Here is an 18,239-nt window from a genome sequence, read left to right as displayed (position 1 = left end):
AGGTCTTACCTTACTGAAAGACCAGAACATTCTTCAATGTGTTTTTGCTGTTGTTTGTTTGTTATAGTTCTGTGATATTATCACTGTGGGAAATATCCCAGAGGAAAAGTCTCCCTCTTCTTATGCAAATTGTCACCTGTAGAATTAACAGATTGCTTGATGGCACTGAAAATCTAAATGACTTTCCTTAGCTGACCTTATATATCAGACACGAACTTTGATTCCATGTTGCCCAATTCTGGAACCAGCTCTTTATGTATTATGTCATGTTGACACCTCCTACTATGCTATACTGCCTTATAAAAAGATATTTCTTTGTCATGAACAATTAAAATACACATGTTGTATGTACTATTGAAAGTCAATAGTACAACTCAAGAAGCATAGAACATGTTGTATAGTTTATTAGTTTTAATATTTATTTTATACAGAAAACATAAATTTTCTAATGACAAAACCTTGACTTTATAATCCTTTTTTTTTTTTTTATCCCAGATTTTCTATTGCTATTACTTTGCTTGGTAGGGAATTTTTTTTTTTTATCACTTGAAAGGTTCAATTAAGAATGAAGACAATAGTAGCTACTGACCATATTTTAGGTGTATATCAATGAGAAAGATTGATGTATTGGATAAAGGACTATATTTTAAATCAGGAAAATCTGGGTTCAAATTCCATCTTTAACTCTGGCTAGCTATGAAAACATAGGTAAATCTCAATGTCAATGGCTTCATACAACTTCCTGAATTGTGATCTGCATAAAGAAGGGGATTTCCCACAGTGACAAGTTTGGGCAGTAAACTGACCAACAAAAAGGTCTATCACATACCAATGAAGTGAGTTCAAGCTCAATATTGTCACTCAAATTAGTTTGTGTGACTATCAGACTCTAATAATTATAATAATAATAAGAAGAAATATAAGAATAAGAAATAGTATAATAATATTAAGAATAAGTATTTGCCAATAATAGTGAATAATAAGGAATGTATGGGATCTTTGGAGAAGACTAATACCTTTGATGTTATAGCTTGCTGAGCCTTTTATTAGTGCTGCTTTATCAATCTTGTGTCCATTTGACATCTAACTCTCACCTATAGTTTCAAAAACCTATGACATACATAGTAGTTGCACCCCAATAAACTGTCTTTAGAGATGAGCTAAATTAGTTTGAAGGTAACTAATGAACTAAAAACTGTTGGTGAATTAGGATGATGTGAAAATTTCCCCAGATGGAATGGGTGTATGAGAATAATTTGGTTCAACAGTCAGAAGCTCTGTTAGAGCTTGGTCAGACACCAAAGACAAGAAGATTATCCACTGCATGCTGGTCCTTAAGACTAGCTGTGTTCCTTTAAAAGTCAATTAGTATAAAGACAAAGACCAATGGAATGTGAATTGTCTACTGTGGAAGAAGACTGAGATACTTCGATACTATGATATCTGGTCTCCAAGATAACTATAAAGGGGAAGGAGTTCAAGTATAAGTGATTTGGAAGGGCTATAAGGGAAAAAAACATCTGAAATTACCTAAGATTGTAATTGGAAGAAAATTCCGTTAAAGACTGTGAATAAAATAAGCAGATAATTCAAAAAGAAAGAAATATTTGATAAAAGAAGGGAGTATGACTTCAAAATGAGCTAAGAGGTACAGAATCTATGAATAATTATTGTAAGATAATAAAATTAATCCACAAATGATGAAACAGAAGACTGTTAATTTCCTTTTTTAATTTTTAAATTTAATTTAATTTTATTAAAGCTTTTTTATTTACAAAACATATTCATGGGTAATTTTTAATATTGACCCTTGCAAAGCTTTCTGTTCCAAATTATTTCCTCCTTCCCTTCACCCCCTCTGCTAGATGGCAGGTAGTTCAATACATGTTAAATTGATGGGTATCCATTCAGTTTCCAGTTTCTTGCCCCTATAAAAAGGGCTGCTACAAACATTTTTGCACATGTGTGTCCCTTTCCCTCCCTTAAGATCTCTTTGGGTTATAATCAAAGAAACACTACTGGATCAAAGTGTATGTACTGTTTGATAACTTTTTGAGCATAATTCCAAATTGGTTTCCAGAACAATTGGATCCATTTACTCCACCAACAATGTATTAGTGTCCCAGTTTTCCCATATCCCCTCTAATATTCATTATTATCTTTTTCTGTCATCTTAGCCAATATGAGAGGTATATAGTGGCATCTCAGAGTTAAGACTGTTAATTTCCAAAAGATTTTGGAACCAGAATAGGATGTTGCTAGATGACTTAAAAGAGAAATAAACATGTGAAAACAGAATTTATGGACTGCACAAGAAATTAATTGTCAAATAAGGAAAAAAAAAAAAAAACAACTTCAATCCACAGCAGGAGATCTAATCAAAGAAAGAAAAGGGAGAACATCTGACCAGAATTTAATGAGTAGAAGTAGATCACTAAATGGAAGAGAAGTCAAAAAGCAATAATATTAAGCACAACATGATCTCCATAGAAGGAAAGCACATTAATTGCACATAGATAATTTAAAGGTTGTAGATCTTCCAGAAAAAAATAACAATTTAAAAACTGACTACCATATTACAAGAAAAAATACAAGAAAATGGCCCAGAAATTCTGAACACAGAAAAGATAAGTATCAGTTGAAAGAATTCTTAAATTACCTCTAGAAAAAAAAGCAAAAGAAAACAAAAAGAAAAACACTAACATTTTTTAAAAATTAAAGCTTTTTATTCACAAAGCATATGCATGGGTAATTTTTTCAACATTTTTTCTCTTTTTAATCCTCATTTATCAAGGAGATTGGAAAATTGATAATTTCAGTTCTGGATGATTTCAGGAATCTGTGATGTCCTTCATGTATATACTCTAACAAAAAGTAGAGTCAATTAATTCCATTTCATATTGTCTGAATCTTATCAATCCCTTTCCAGAAATACTCCAAGGTTAACTCAAGCATAGATCTCTTGATTTACATGTTTTTTTACTTAAGCACAGAAGTTGTCATCAATTATCATTACAATTAACCTTTCCAGGGGACAGAACAAAATGGCAGAGAAAGAACAGGTCTTTATCAGAGCTGTTCCTGGTTTTCCTCAGATCAATACCAGATCAAATCTCTGAATGGGTTTTGGAGTGACAGACCCCACAAATATTTGGAGTGTAACTAATTTCAAGCAGAAGCTACAGGAAGAACACAGAGAGGCTTGGAGAGACTTACATGAACTGATGCTGAGTGAAATGAGCAAGACAAGGAGATCATTATACACTTCAACAACAATATTATCTGAGGATCAGTTCTGATGGACATGGTTAGCTTCAACAATGAGAGGATTCAAATCAGTTCCAATTGATCAGTAATGAACAGAATGAGCTACACCCAGCAAAAGAACACTGGGAAGTGAGTGTGAACCACAAAATAGCATTTCCACTCTTTCTGTTATTGTTTGCCTGCATTTTTGTTTTTCCTCTCAGGTTATTTTTACCTTATTTCTAAGTCTGATTTTTTTTGTGCAGCAAATAACTTTATAAATATGTATACATACAAATTTAACATATACTTTAACATATTTAACATGTATGGGACTGACTACCTGCCTTCTAGGGAAGAGGGTAGAGGGAAGGAGAGGAAAAGTTGGAATAGAATTTTTTGCAAGGGTCAATGTTGAAAAATCACCCATGCATATGTTTTATCAATAAAAAGCTATAATAAAAAAAAATGATCATCAGGATGATTTCAGAAAGGCCTGGAGAGACTTGAGATCATTGTTATCCAGTGTTATTGGATAATCCAAGATTGTCCCCTGCATCCAAAGCTTTTGCTAATTGTCTTGACTTATTTCTTGCCATTGAATTTAAATGACTCTGAAGGAAATATTGAAGCTGACAACTTTGCACAACTCTGTGTCACTTAGATACAATTTATGGGAAGCACAAAAGGCATTACCTATACCATTTGACTTATTATTTTACTATTCAATTTTTGTATACTTTTACCATCCTATTTTGCTATTTAGCTTTTTTTACTCTTACTTAGTTGTTATTGTTTTATTTTGCATCCCTTAAAATCTTGTGGCGATGAGCTAGAGATGAAGCTGTAGGTGAAGATAAAGTAGAAGCTGTAGTCACAACCCTGGACACAGGCAACCCAGACTATAGGGTCATTTTCTTACTGGACTCAAGCAGCAATGAGAGTTGACAATCTCCTAGGTATCTGATCAGCCTTTTTCCAGAACTGCACTGCTTATATCTTGGTGAGAGGATGGGATTAGAAAAGATGCCTTAAAATTGTCTGCTTCAGCTAGCCATGGCCTTCTTACTATAGCAGGCGGTGATCCCATCCTGACATTGAAACACACACACACACACACACACACACACAAATACAAAATCTTTTGTAAAGATGATTACACTCACTGTAAGTATATTGAATGTGTGCATTCTTACTGACAACATAAAATCCAGTAGACCAGAAAGACAAACAGTTCTTGTTATGAGTGTAGTCGACAAGTATCAGCTCCAAATAACAGTTGTAAATCAAAGCTGGCAAATGAAGGCCAGTATACCAAAGTCAGAGCTGGATGGATGCTTTTGTGGAGCGGCTGAAGTGAAAGGGAGCACCACAAAGCTGATATGTGTTTTGTAGTCAAAACTAATTTAGGCAATGAGCTTGTCCACTTACCAAAAAGAGTGAACAATAAGCTCATGACCATGTGCCACTTGCCCAAAGGGCTGATCCCTCAGCTGGAATATAGCCATCTGTCTGAGAGCCAGTGTAGTTTCACAAAGGACTGAAGATCAGTCAACGTTATTTTTGCTGCCTGACAACTCCAGGAGAAATTCCAGGATCAGAAATGAAGTCTGTACGTAATTTTATCTATCTAAAGATCATGGCTCAGTTTGGTTGACTGTAGACGTTCTTAAATATTTGCACTCTAGTTTATTCAGATAGGTTGGCCATGCTGTTCAAATGCCAAGTGTAAACTTGCCTAAAAAAAACCTTACACAAGGTCAGCATGCATATGGAGATCAGAAATGATATAAGGATGTATAGATCACTAAAGAATTTAGGTATCGATTATAAGACATGGGGCACACTGGCTCAGGATCATCCAGCGTTGCATGCCCATTTCATAGAAAGTATTGTGCTCTATGAGGAAACCAGAATTTTAGTAACTCAAGAAAAACTTGATATGTGCAAATTTAGGGATATCTTTATCCCAAATGTTCATCTGAACTATTTATGCCCAACCTGTGGTTGAGATCATACTGGTATGATCAACCATAGTCAGAATTACTGTACATTCACTCCAAAATCATGATACCTTTTTGATCCTTTTAAAGCATGTAGGACAAAGAATTACAGACTAATAAGTAAGCAATAGAAGTACAAAAAAATCTATCATATTGAACATATATGGAAAAAACATAAGTACATCAAATGCTACAGAAGATTAGAGATTTAGAAAGAAGGAAAGTCCATTTGCTGTATTGGTGATTGGAAAAGCTTTGTGAAAGAGTAGACATTTAGAAGATGATTTGAAAGATGGATACAAATGCAACTAATAGTGTGGAGGGAAGAAAGTGGGGACTTCTTAGATATAATCTAGAAATCTTAGAGAATGAGATCAGGAACAGAAATCTTGACGAATTTTAACTCAAGTAATTGGTAATATCAAAGAAAAATGATGAAATGATAGCATATTCCTTCTGTAACTTTTCTGATCCTTTAATAAATTTAGGGTTATTTTCCCCAGACACTTATATAAGCATTTTAAGTTTCTGAAATGCTTTCCCAAATATTATATCTTTATAGGTTTTTCAATCTTTTTTGTTTTTAATTCAGTAGATAAATATAATCAAGCATACAAACCATCAGCAAAAGGTTGTTGCTTTTGAAAAATAATTTTCTAATTTTATCTTCTATGAAAGGAAATGATTGGGGTATTCTAGAACATCAAAAATTTAGTAATAACAAAGCCTCTTATGATGTCTTAAGAAACCTGTTTCATTTTTACATATTATCTTTTTTTATAGATTTGTAACTTTTCTAGCCAATATATATTGTTATTTTGTTTCCATTTGCCCTATTCTTAATGCCAGTCACTCAGTATTTTTTCTAATTATTGTTCCTTGAAGAGATAATAAATGATCTTATTTGATCTCTATTACAACCTTTAAGATAGGCTTAATCATTGGCATTATTCAATAGATAATAGTGTAATGGGTAAAAACGTTTGACTTGTAAAGTATATGAACAGACAATTTTCAGTTGATGAAATTAAAATCATTTCTAGTCATATGAAAAAATGCTTGAAATCACTGTTGATCAGAGAAATGTAAATTAAGACAACGCTGAAATACCACTACATACCTCTCAGATTGGCTATGATGAAAGATAATGATGAATATTAGAAGGGATATGGGAGAACTAGGACACTAATACATTGTTGGTGGAGTTGTTCTGGAGAGTAATCTGGAACTATGGCCAAAGCCTATACAATTGTGCATTGTCTTTGATCCAACAGTGTCTCCACTGGGTCAGTGTCCCCAAGAAATCATAAAAAATGATAAAGGACTCACTTGTACAAAAATGTTTGTAGTAACCCTTTTGTTGTAGCAAGGAACTGGAAACAAAATGGATGCCCATCAGGATAATAGCTAAATAAGTTATGGTATATGAATGTTATGGAATATGATTGTTCTGTAAAACAATCAGCAGGATGATTTCAGAGAGACCTGGCGAGACTTGCGTGAACTGGTGCTAAGTGAAGTGAGTAAAAGCAAGAGAAGATTGTCCACAGCAACAAGATTATACAATGATAATTCTAATGGACATGGCTTTTTCAACAATGAAGTGATTCAGGCAAATTCTAATAGATTTGTGATGGAGAACACCACCTACATCCAGAGAGAGACTATGAGAACTGAATGTGGATGACAACATATTTTCATCTTTTTTTGGTTGTTTGCTTACTTTTTATTTATTTTTCATTTTTCTCCCTTTTTGATCTAATTTTTCTTCTGCAGCATGATAATTATGGAAACATGTAGAAGAATTATACATGTTTGACATATATTGGATTACTTGCTTCTGGGGGAAGGAGTGAGTGGAAGAAGGGAGAAAAAAATTGGAACACAAGGTTTTTCAAGTGTGAATGTTTAAAATTATATTTTCATGTATTTTGAAAATAAAAAGCTATTATTAAAAAATAGGTTTGACTTGAATTCAGCTGCCTAAGTAACTTTGGGTCAGTCATTAAACTCTTTGAGGCAAAATTGATAATTCAATAAAACATAAAGTATTAGTTTAAGTGACCTCTCAGGTTCTTTTCTAGCTCTAAAAGTCATTTTTTGTGGATGGGGAAGGAGAGACTTAGAAAGCTTGAATGACTTGTTTTTGATCACAAGCCTTGTAGAGGTCACAGCTGAAATTATAACTGAGAAATGTTGCTCCTTGACTGTTGCTCATTCCATTAAAACATGTTTGTTTGTTTTTTGGAAAGCACCTGAAGATAAGAGTTTAGTTTTGCTGTCTTGTTCATCAGTGAGGACTTACTAGCTAGTCCTTAAAGTTAGCATAGATAAACTATCCTGTTTTCACTGGGATCCTGGGGATAAGCCAGGAACAAGTTGTATGTGATAAAACCCTGATCAGTTGATGAACAAGAATTACAGATGTCTAAGAGGTTTCTGAGCCAAAAGTGAGCTTATCTTTTTGTAATTTTCTATTGCGACAGAGGAAGAAGGACAACTTTGAGCTGCTCCTGAAACCAAGATATAAAAATGGTATCTGCTCTCACCTGGCTATTGTACCATGACCACATGCTCATCTTTGTCTCTGGCATTTGTACTTTTCTGATCTTAGTCAAATAATTATTTTAAGGTAACTATGTTTAGATATTGACCTTGTCAGTCCAGAACATGAAAAGATCCCATCAGAAATTCCACTGCTGATTGGATCTTTGAATTATCAGTGTCCAATACAAGCAATGGAGGTGGTATATATGTGTGTGCTGTATACATGCATACATACTATATATATATATATGCATATACTTATATATCATATATCATATATGATAATATGAATATATTTTATTATTTATATAAAATTCTTATAATACCCTTTTAGTAAATCCCTTTTCTAAAATCTACAATTACCTGATTTGATTGTTGATATGAAGCAAACTAACAGATCCTCCAGGTTTTTCTTAGAAACTCTGCAAGGGATTGTTCATTATCTAGCCTCAGAGGCTCCAGTTGATGAGTAAGAGCTCCCAATTGAGAGACTGGTCCAAGACTTACTTATATTTGGAATGATATACTTATATTTACAAATTTGGAATCAAGGATTATTGTCCTTCTTGTATGAATTTTTGATTCATATTTTTTCAAAAATCTATTCAAAATTAACTAATTTATATAAAATTTTTGTCTTTGATGAACGATTATTGCAGACAATTGTGAATTGACAAAAATCAAAAGATAGGTTTTTGAGCAAGCTTTAGTCAAATGTATAAAATAAAACAAGTGAAATGTTGATTTAAAATGCTATGTTTAATAGGCAATTGAGAAATGATTACAAAGATTTAAAAAAAACAATACAACAGTTGAAATGTTTTGCTTTTCTTTCTGGGCTCAAAAAATTCATGTTCTGTTTTTGTCCAAAATGTTAAAATGAAATAATATCTTACTATGGTACACTAGTAAGTAACAAGAGAAAAATCAGGAATTCAAATGGAAATTTGTAAGATTGGCCATTGTGACATTTTTCTATAAACTTGGTACCTAGACTAAGGGTTATTTTAAGAAACGTTTCCTTCCATGAGACAAAAAGATTTCGAAAATGTGAGTAATATGTTCCCAGTCGAGCTATGGAATTGATGTGGTTTGACAACCAACATGATGTCAGTGATATAGACACCAGATGATAGTTTGGTTTTGTGAAGAATTCTCAATGGCTGTTCCCTTTGGTAAACAGTAGATTTATTTAGGAAAGAGGTTACAGACAAAATGAAGAGTTACAACAGCCACTGGGAATGAAAAATATGAAATAGAGTGGGAGAGCAAATGAAATATAAGTTCCTCAGTGGAACTTACAATTACCCAGTAGAAATGGAGCACTCCATGAAGTTAGCTGGAAGGCTAAATCCTGGAAGGGACTCAGCACCCTAAAAAAGTTAGCTGTAAGGAGGAGGATTGGGGTCAGGATGCATAGGGGATTTATTAGAGATACCATGTGGCATGAGGGAAGGGAAAAGATATCAGGGGGCAGAGTGCCATGGAAGATTGACCCAAAGGAAGGCAACAGCCATGAGATATCCCATGAGTAGATGTTACAAGGAAAATTTAACTTCCGGGACATAACTGGGATTTCTGACAGGACATGGAAAGTTGAGGCTGCTGGAGACCTCTACAGAAGTCTCTGTGGATTTCAGGATTGACATAGCTTGGATTACAGGCTGGAAGATCTCTCCAGAGAGGGAAACTTCAGAGCTAAACTGATCTCTAGCAGAATCTTCTGCCTGCTTGCCTCAGTGATCAATTCTTTAGTGTCTCTTGGTCCAAAACACCATTCAGGACTTCAACAGAATGAAACATAAAAGTGACTTTCACTGGCTTTGCCAAAAGGCTGTCCTGGAAAAAAAGATTTGGCAAATTGCATGAGATTAAAGAGAATGATATCAGCCATGAGTATGTTAAATATCATATTTTAAATTTTTTCCTATGGCTGATTCTGACATTTTGACTATTCCACTATTTATAGGCACTTGTATCACTGTTTTAATCTTGTCTTCATTTTACAAGTAACAACTTGGCAGGGGTTTCTTGGGATATAGAGAATGATCTTAACCATCTGTAGGGAATTCAAAAGATAGCTTCTACTTTAGTCTGTGGGAATCTTTAGGTCTTCCCAGTACTATAGCTGCCTCATGGCATTCTATATTACCTTAAGAAATGGGTCTCAGATATTTTAGCTCATTGTCTCAGAAGATAGGTATCTTTTAAATTTAAATCTCAAATTTTTAGCTAACAAATGCCCTCAGCCTTAAACTAAATCTACCTCTTGGACTCTTAAGATTCTGTCTGAAATGCTACAACAGGGACTCAATCTACTATTTAACTTGGGGTGGAAAAATTTATTTCAACTTCTTTCTGTTTCTGTCATACTAATATAATCTGTATAGATCAGCCTAGGGGTCAAGACTAAAAGCTGTGTTGGTGGATTTGGCATCCAATGTCTTGTTTTCCTGCTTGAAATAAAGTTGCTGCTTTCTGTTTGTTCAAAGATAGATGTCTGGGTCATGCACAGTTCATTGACTCAGTGTAGATAGTAGATAGCTGACTGATATAACAGTAATTTTTTTGAAACATATAAAAATAGGGAATGAAAATGTGTACTTGGGATCTGAATTATACTCTTTTACTACATAAATTACAATCAAATCTACATAAATTATTCTAAATCAATAAATTGGTGACTTCTAATATTTAAATTATTTTATTAAATAGTTTAGGGTTTGGACCATTTCAAATATTACTTAAGAACATCCAGGCAGTTTCAAAATTTTTCCCTCTAGATAACTTCTGAACTTTTTGATACTCTCTTGTTCACACAAAAAAGAAAAGCATATGGAAATATGCAAGATCTTAACAAAATCAAGTAGAGAACAACAATAGCTAATATGCATTTAATTATTTTCAAAGAGAATTAGATTTAAAACTTAAAAGATCTTTCAAATCCTTATTCTACAGTTTTTCTGCATGTCTTTTTCTTTAAAGAAAAAAAATTCCATTTTGATATTTATTAATATTGACACTTTAATAACCATTGGGTGTTCTTTTGGCTCAGGGCTATAACATTAAGAAGTTTCAAATAGAAGTTCACCTCAATACTTTCTTCACATTACCATAACTCTGAGTTGATGCTACTTTATCAGTTGATGGATTTAATTAGGACAAGTTAAAATTAATGAGATAAAAAAAGAGACACAACTAAGCCACTTGTCAGACATTTTTGCTTCTGGATAAAAAATAATGGGATATACTGCCTCCCCTCAAGATGAAATTTATTGTCCAGTCACAGTCAAACATTAAGTAAATGTTTAATTGTGGTATCATTTTAAAATGTCACCAGAAAGTGGTGACTGATGAACTAGAAGAGTTCTTTCTGTTGTCTCTTTTGTCACCACATTGTGATATGATGGGTAATCTTGAGCTAAGTAAAATAACGAAACTGAAGGAAACAGAATCTAATGAATTGGTATTATTTAAATCCTGTTTGGGACAGCACTAGTTCATGGGTGCTTATGTGCATTAAATTTTATTTCTTCTTTCACATTTCTTCCTGCTTTGCTCTGCTTCCACTATCCCATTGTTATTTGCAAGAGATTCCCTGGAGCTCCCCTGAAAGCCTCCAACCTTTAATTTTACAAGCAAGAATGAGGTGACAGACAATAGATTTCTACTGGGCTGTTTATAGAAGAAAATGTTAGGAGGCCCACAGGGGATGCCCTCAGAAGCTTCCATTTCTTTCTCATGTGCCCATCTCCATTCATCTTTTCATTTGAACCAGGCACAATCTTTTTTTCTGTTTGCTCTCAAAAAGAATTGCAAAATGTGTTAGCCTTTCTTATCTTCCTGACTTTATCTCCTTCAATAATAACTCACATTTATGTAGCACCTTATATTTTATAAAGTACTTTCCTCAAAATCCTAGAAAAGAAGTAGCAGAGTTGTTATTTCACTACTGCCATGTAAAGAAATGAGATGAAAACCATTATATTGATTTATTTTGAATTTTGACATGTTTTGCATTGAATATTTCATTGAATTCTCTATGTAATATTTTTGTGTATTCTAACTATATTCTTGAAAAATCTTTTTTGTTAATAGTTATCACAGCTATATTAAGGGGAGATTACCAAATATGCCATGACATTATTTATCAACTGAATCTTTCAACTGATATGTCCTCGTTCAAAATTGGTAAAAGATCTCTTAATTGTTACCTGACCTTTTCTTAGTCTTTGTTCCTTTTGAACTTTCTGTAGCATCACCAATAACTTTCCCCTCCTGGATTCTTTCTTCTCTATGAATCTTATGACGTTGGTATCTCATGATTCTCTACCTACATCCTTGATAGAGTCTTTTTAGTTTCCTTTGTTAGATCTCCATAAATGTGTCTCTGTCTCTCCTTTTCTCTCTTTCTCTCATATATACACATAAATACAAGTACAGATACAGATTCATAAAAACATTCACTGTGGGTTTGCTTTGAGGTTCTGTACTGGTCCCCTCTTCTCTTTTCTTTATATATTCTCTCAAATGAAAAATTCATCATCTCCCAAAAATTCAATTATTTTTTTCATGTAGATGACTCCTACTATTTGGATATCTACTCCTAGTTTCTCTCCTAAGCAACATCCATTCCATTATTTTCACCATATATTTTTTATTTCAAATCAGATGCCACTCAGGAATGTCAAAATCCACTTGTCCAAAAGAGAATTCATGATTTTTCCCTCAAAACACAACTCTAACTGTTTTCCTTTTACTGAACACAACTAGTCTTTTTAAAAAGTATTTTATTATAGCTTTTTATTTACAAGACATATGCATGGGTAATTTTTCAGCATTGACCCTTGCAAAACCTTCTATTCCAACTTTTCCCCTCCTTTTCCCCCTTCCCCTTCCTTTCCATCCCCTCCCCTAGATGGCAAGTAGTCCAATACATGTTAAATATGTTAAAGTATATGTTAAATTCAGTATATTTATACATATTTATAGAGCTATCTTGCTGCACAAGAAAATTAGATTTAGAAGTAAGGTAAAAATAACCTGAGAAGGAAAACAAAAATGCAAATGGACAATAACAGAAGGAGTAGAAATGCCATGTTGTGGTTCACACTCATTTCCCATAGTTCTTTCTCTGGATGTAGCTGATTCTCTTATCACTGAACAATTGGAACTGATTTGAATCCTTTCATTGTTAAAGAGAGCCATGTCCAACAGAGTTGATCATCATATAGTGTAGTGTCTCTTAATGCTACTCTAACCTTGTAGCTCCCCTTTGAGCTACTCTTAATGCTCGTCCACCAACAGCACGGCTAGGCCATACTTACGAGTCTTCGGGCACCAACTCAGATAATATAGAGACAGGCCACCAGGAGGTAGGGATGAAGCAAAAGATAACTTTATTCTTAGATAGCACATATTTATACCCCTCTGAGGATCTGGGGAAGGAGGAGGTCCTCTAGGAGCCCGCATAATGGGATTGGCCAGAGAAGAGGGAGGGAGGCATGCTAGGCTTTGAGAGCACTAAGGAGAGAGACATGGTACCCAGGGTCAGACACCGCCTCCTGGGGTTAACCCCACCTCCACGTAGGACTTGCCTGCGTCTCAGTACCTCTCATCCTTCAGGTCCTCCCACATGCCTTGAACTGCATTCCTTGCTTCTAGAGGCTTTTTAACCCTCACAATATAGTATTGTTGTTGAAGTATATAATGATCTCCTGGTTCTGCTCATTTCACTCAGCATCAGTTAGTGTAAATCTCTCCAGGCCTTTCTGAAATCATCCTGCTGGTCATTTCTTACAGAACAATAATATTCCATAACATTCATATACCACAATTTATTCAGTCATTCTCCAATTGATGGGATCCTTTCAGTTTCCAGTCTCTAGCCACTACAAAGAGGGCTGCCACAGACATTCGTGCACATACAGGTCCTTTTCCCTTCTTTAAGCTCTCTTTGGGATATAAGCCCAGTAGAAACACTGCTGGATCAAAGGGTATGCACAGTTTGATAACATATTGGGCATAATTCCAGATTGCTCTCCAGAATGTTGGATCTGTTCACACTCCACCACCAATGTATCAGTGTCCCAGTTTTCCCACATCCCCTCCAACATTCAGCATTATCTTTTCCTGTCATTTTAGCCAGTCTGACAGGTGTGTAGTGGTATCTCAGAGTTGTTTTAATTTGCATTTCTCTGATTAATAATCACTTGGAGCATCTTTTCATATGGCTAAAAATACTTTCCATTTCTTCATCTGAAAATTGTCTATTCATATCATTTGACTCTTTATGAATTGGAGAATGGCTTGATTTCTTATAAATTAGAGTCAGTTCTCTACATATTTTGGAAATGAGGCCTTTATCAGAACTTTTGACTGTAAAATGTTTCCTAGTTTATGACCTCCTTTCTAATTTTGTCTGTATTAGTTTTTTTTTTTTTTTGTATAAAACTTTTTAACTTGATATAATCAAAATTTTCTATTTCATGATCAATAATGATCTCTAGTTCTTCTTTGGTCACAAATTCCTTCCTCCTCCACAGATCTCAGAGGTAAACTATTCTATGTTCTTCTAATTTGTTTATAATGTCATTCTTTATGCCTAGATGATGAACCCATTTTGACCTTATCTTGGTGTACTATGTTAAGTGTGGGTCAATGCCTAGTTTCTGCCATATTGATTTTCAATTTTCCCAGGAATTTTTGTCAAACAGTGAGTTCTTATCCCAAAAGCTGGGGTCTTTGGGTTTATCAAACACTAGATTATTAAAGTTATTGACTAATTTGTCCTTTGAATGTAACCTATTCCACTGATTGACTAGTCTATTTCTTAGCCAGTACCAAATGGTTTTGGTAACTGCTGCTTTATAATATAATTTTAGATCTGGTACAGCTAGGCTGCCATCATTTGAATTTTTTTTTCATTAGTTCCCTTGAAAGTCTTGACTTTTTGTTCTTCCAGATGAATTTTGTTGTTATTTTTTCTAGGTCATTAAAACAGTTTCTTGGGAATCTGATTGGTATAGCACTAAATAAATAGATTAGTTTGGGTAGTATTGTCATCTTTGTTATATTCTCTCAACCTATCCAGGAGCATTTAATATGTTTCCATTTGGTTAGATCTGACTTTATTTGTATGGAAAGTGTTTTGTAGTTTTGTCATATAGTTCCTGACTTTCCATTGGCAGACAGATTCCCAAATATTTTATATTTTTGACAACACAACTAGTCTTTTTTTATAATGTATTCCCAGCTAGGTGTCACAGTGAATGGAATTATGGACTTAGAGGCAGGGGTTCAAATTTGGCCTCAGACACTCACTAGGTTTGTGTTTCTGTGTTACTCACTTAACCTTATTTGCCTCAGTTTAATATTTTGTAAAATTATTTGGAGAAGGAAATGACAAAACCGTTTCAATATCTTTTCTAAGAAAACACCAAATGGGATCATGAAGAATCAAATGCAACTGAAAAAAAAAAAAAACTGAATTGTGAAGACCGCGTATTTTAAAATCAGCTGGAGTCAGGAATTCAGGTTAGGGGAAAATCGTCAATCTTTATTCTCAGTGAAGAAAGATCGGAGGTGGAAGAGAATCGGCGATAGCAAGGTGTGCAGCTGAGTCAAGAAGCTAGCTAGACCAGCAGCCACATGACCAGCAGCCACAAGTGTAGAACCCAGACCCAATCTCTCCCAGCCTCTCTTCCTGTCTCTCTGCCTCCACCCACCAAAATCTTCATTTCCTCTACAACACATCAGGACTTGCACAGAGAGTGGGCGGGGGCCATTCTTTATCCAAGCATGTATATTAATAGAGTATAGTCCAATTACTATTTAGCCTCATGTACTTGGGACCCCAGTGCATCAACTCAAGCCTCAACCCATTACATCTCCCACTTTCTTTTGTTTTAGAACACAGGTGGTCATGCCATCCCTGACTCCTCAGGGAGGTCAGAGCCCCCAAGGGGAGGTGATCACAGCCTCCCTGACTTCTCAGGAAAGGCAGTGAAAGCACTAAAAAGGAGGTGATCACAGCCTCCCTGACTTCTCAGGAAAAGCGGTGAAAGCGCTAAAAAGGAGATGATCATGCCCTCCCTGACATCTCAGGAAGGGAGATGAAAAGCACCAAAGGGAAGTCGGGGTTGCTAGCGGGTTTCTGGGCTGAAGGGGCTTGTTATGCACAAACCCATCAGCATGGGAGGTATTACACAAGCACATAGCAATAACGCAGAGGCTATTAGGGATGACCCTCCCCTCAGTCAGTGCAGGCTCGATGTGGTGTAACAAACATGAATTGTACATGCAAGTAGCGGAATAACAAACAATATAGATCAACATGGTGTTGTAAAAGATCACCAGAAGTCCTAGAAGGTGGGTATGTAAACAACAGTCACACATACACCTTCTTCAGCAGCCAAGAGATAGTCCAAAACCAATCTATTGTCCATTGTTTCACATGTCAGGGAATCCAATGATCCCCCTGAGTTTTTGAAGTCCTGCAAAAGTCTTTTTATGCGTTAGGGAATCCAATGATTCCAGCAGATTTTGAAGTGTTGTAACAGTCTTATCATTTCTCAGAGAATCCAATGCTTCCTGAGGGTTTTGAAGTCCAACAATATTTGATGTCCATGAGTCAAACACCATAACTGCCACGCTCTTTCAATGGTGGGCACAGTCAGCAACGGAACCATCCAATGTTTCTTGGGTCTTCTCCTTTGTTTCAAGAGTCTGCTCTGTCTCTCTGCGATGGACAAAGCAAACGCAGCTCGTTGGCACCCGATTCCTTTTCCACCTGTAGAGATACAAGTAAACTCTCTCCCCCAAGTTAGCTTATCTGGTCCCTTCCATTCACCACTTTCTGGGTCTCTCCACATCATCTGGCGATTATCTAAAGATAGTGGAGCTGCTCGCACTGGACACTGACCTTCCAGTGGATTATAAAACCTGTGTGCCGGAGCCAGTGCATATTTGCCAAAAATCAAAAAGTTAATAGTATAAAGAGCTAGATTTAGTTCTCTAGGATTACCTGTGTCTCCCCTTTCTTTTGTTTTTGGAGGAGCATCTTAATAGTTCTGTTTCTCCTCTCTACTATTGCCTGTCCTTGAGGATTAAAGGGTATGTCAGGGCAGCTAGGTTAGCACAGTGGATAGAGCCCCAGTCCTGAAGTCAGGAGGACCTGAGTTCAAATCTGGTCTCAGACACTTAACACGTCCTGTCTCTATGACCGTGAGCAAGTCACTTAACACTAATTGCTGTAAAACATCTCTTCCCCACAGATTGATGGGGATTTGTTCAACTATAAAAGGGGTAAAAACTCCTGTTTTGCCTTCAAAAGTCCATCTCATAGGGGCAGCACTAACTTCAGCTGCTACTGATCCTCCTACTCCAGACATGTAGGTGTCTGCTTTAATCTTTGGCCAGTGACTGGGCCAATTGGCACCTCTAATGACCTTCCGATCTGCACCAGTGTCTACCAATCCTTCCAATGGAAGGCCATTTATATAGATTGTGAGCATAGGTTGGTCAGTTGTTACAGCTTCTGTCCAGTATATTGCTGGAATTTGTGATCTGGAATCAGAATCTGGGTGACTATCACTAGGCTGCTTATTAGGATTCTGTATGAGTAAACCTGATGCTACTATTTCTCCTGGGTGATAAGTCACACATTGTCTGCCTGTATTGGTGACTGGGATATTATCTACACATTCCCCAGTTTCCCACATCAGTGTGTGGATGGACACTGTTTTGTATGGACTCTCAGGAGGTAAAATGGTCAAGCCTACTGTGCCTGGAGGCAAGGGATCCATAGGCTGGAGAGGACAGATTTCACCTCTCCAGGGGGTATCTCAGTTGTCTCAGCTGCATACAACTCTATTCTCCCTATTTATAATCCCTTTCTCCCATCAGGTTGCTTCCTGGCTGATTGATTGTGTAATCCCTTTCTCCCATCATATGGCTTCCTGGCTGATTGATCATATTGGGGTATTGGACTTCTAGGCACTCTCTGGGTGCACCATTGACTGCCATCATGCCCCAAGTGTATTTTGTCTGGGGCCCTGGGGCTGGGCCCCTCATCCCATTTCCCTGAACCTGTCTACATTCTGAGGACCCAATGGAAGCCTCTGTTGCATTTTGGACATGGGGTACTGGGTCTTGTTCTCCCACCCTGTTTTTTCACTCTGCCTCTATACCAACATTGAGCTTTCAGATGTGCAATTTACCACACTGAAAGCATTGACTAGTCTCTCTGGAAGTCCATTGCCAGAAGGCCCTGTCTACCCATGTTGGGATCTTGGGAAGTCTGCATCATAGTCTGCCTATAAAAGGCATTTGTGCCCCCTGTGGCACAGCATCTTATGAACTCCTCTAAAGGAGCATCCTTGCGCAGTCCTAGTATAATTCTTCTGCACACCTCATTAACATTTTTCTTAGCAAGTTGCCTTA

Source organism: Sarcophilus harrisii, chromosome 2 (assembly GCF_902635505.1).
Source record: "Sarcophilus harrisii chromosome 2, mSarHar1.11, whole genome shotgun sequence".
Taxonomy (NCBI): domain Eukaryota; kingdom Metazoa; phylum Chordata; class Mammalia; order Dasyuromorphia; family Dasyuridae; genus Sarcophilus; species Sarcophilus harrisii.
This window is presented reverse-complemented; position numbering follows the sequence as displayed.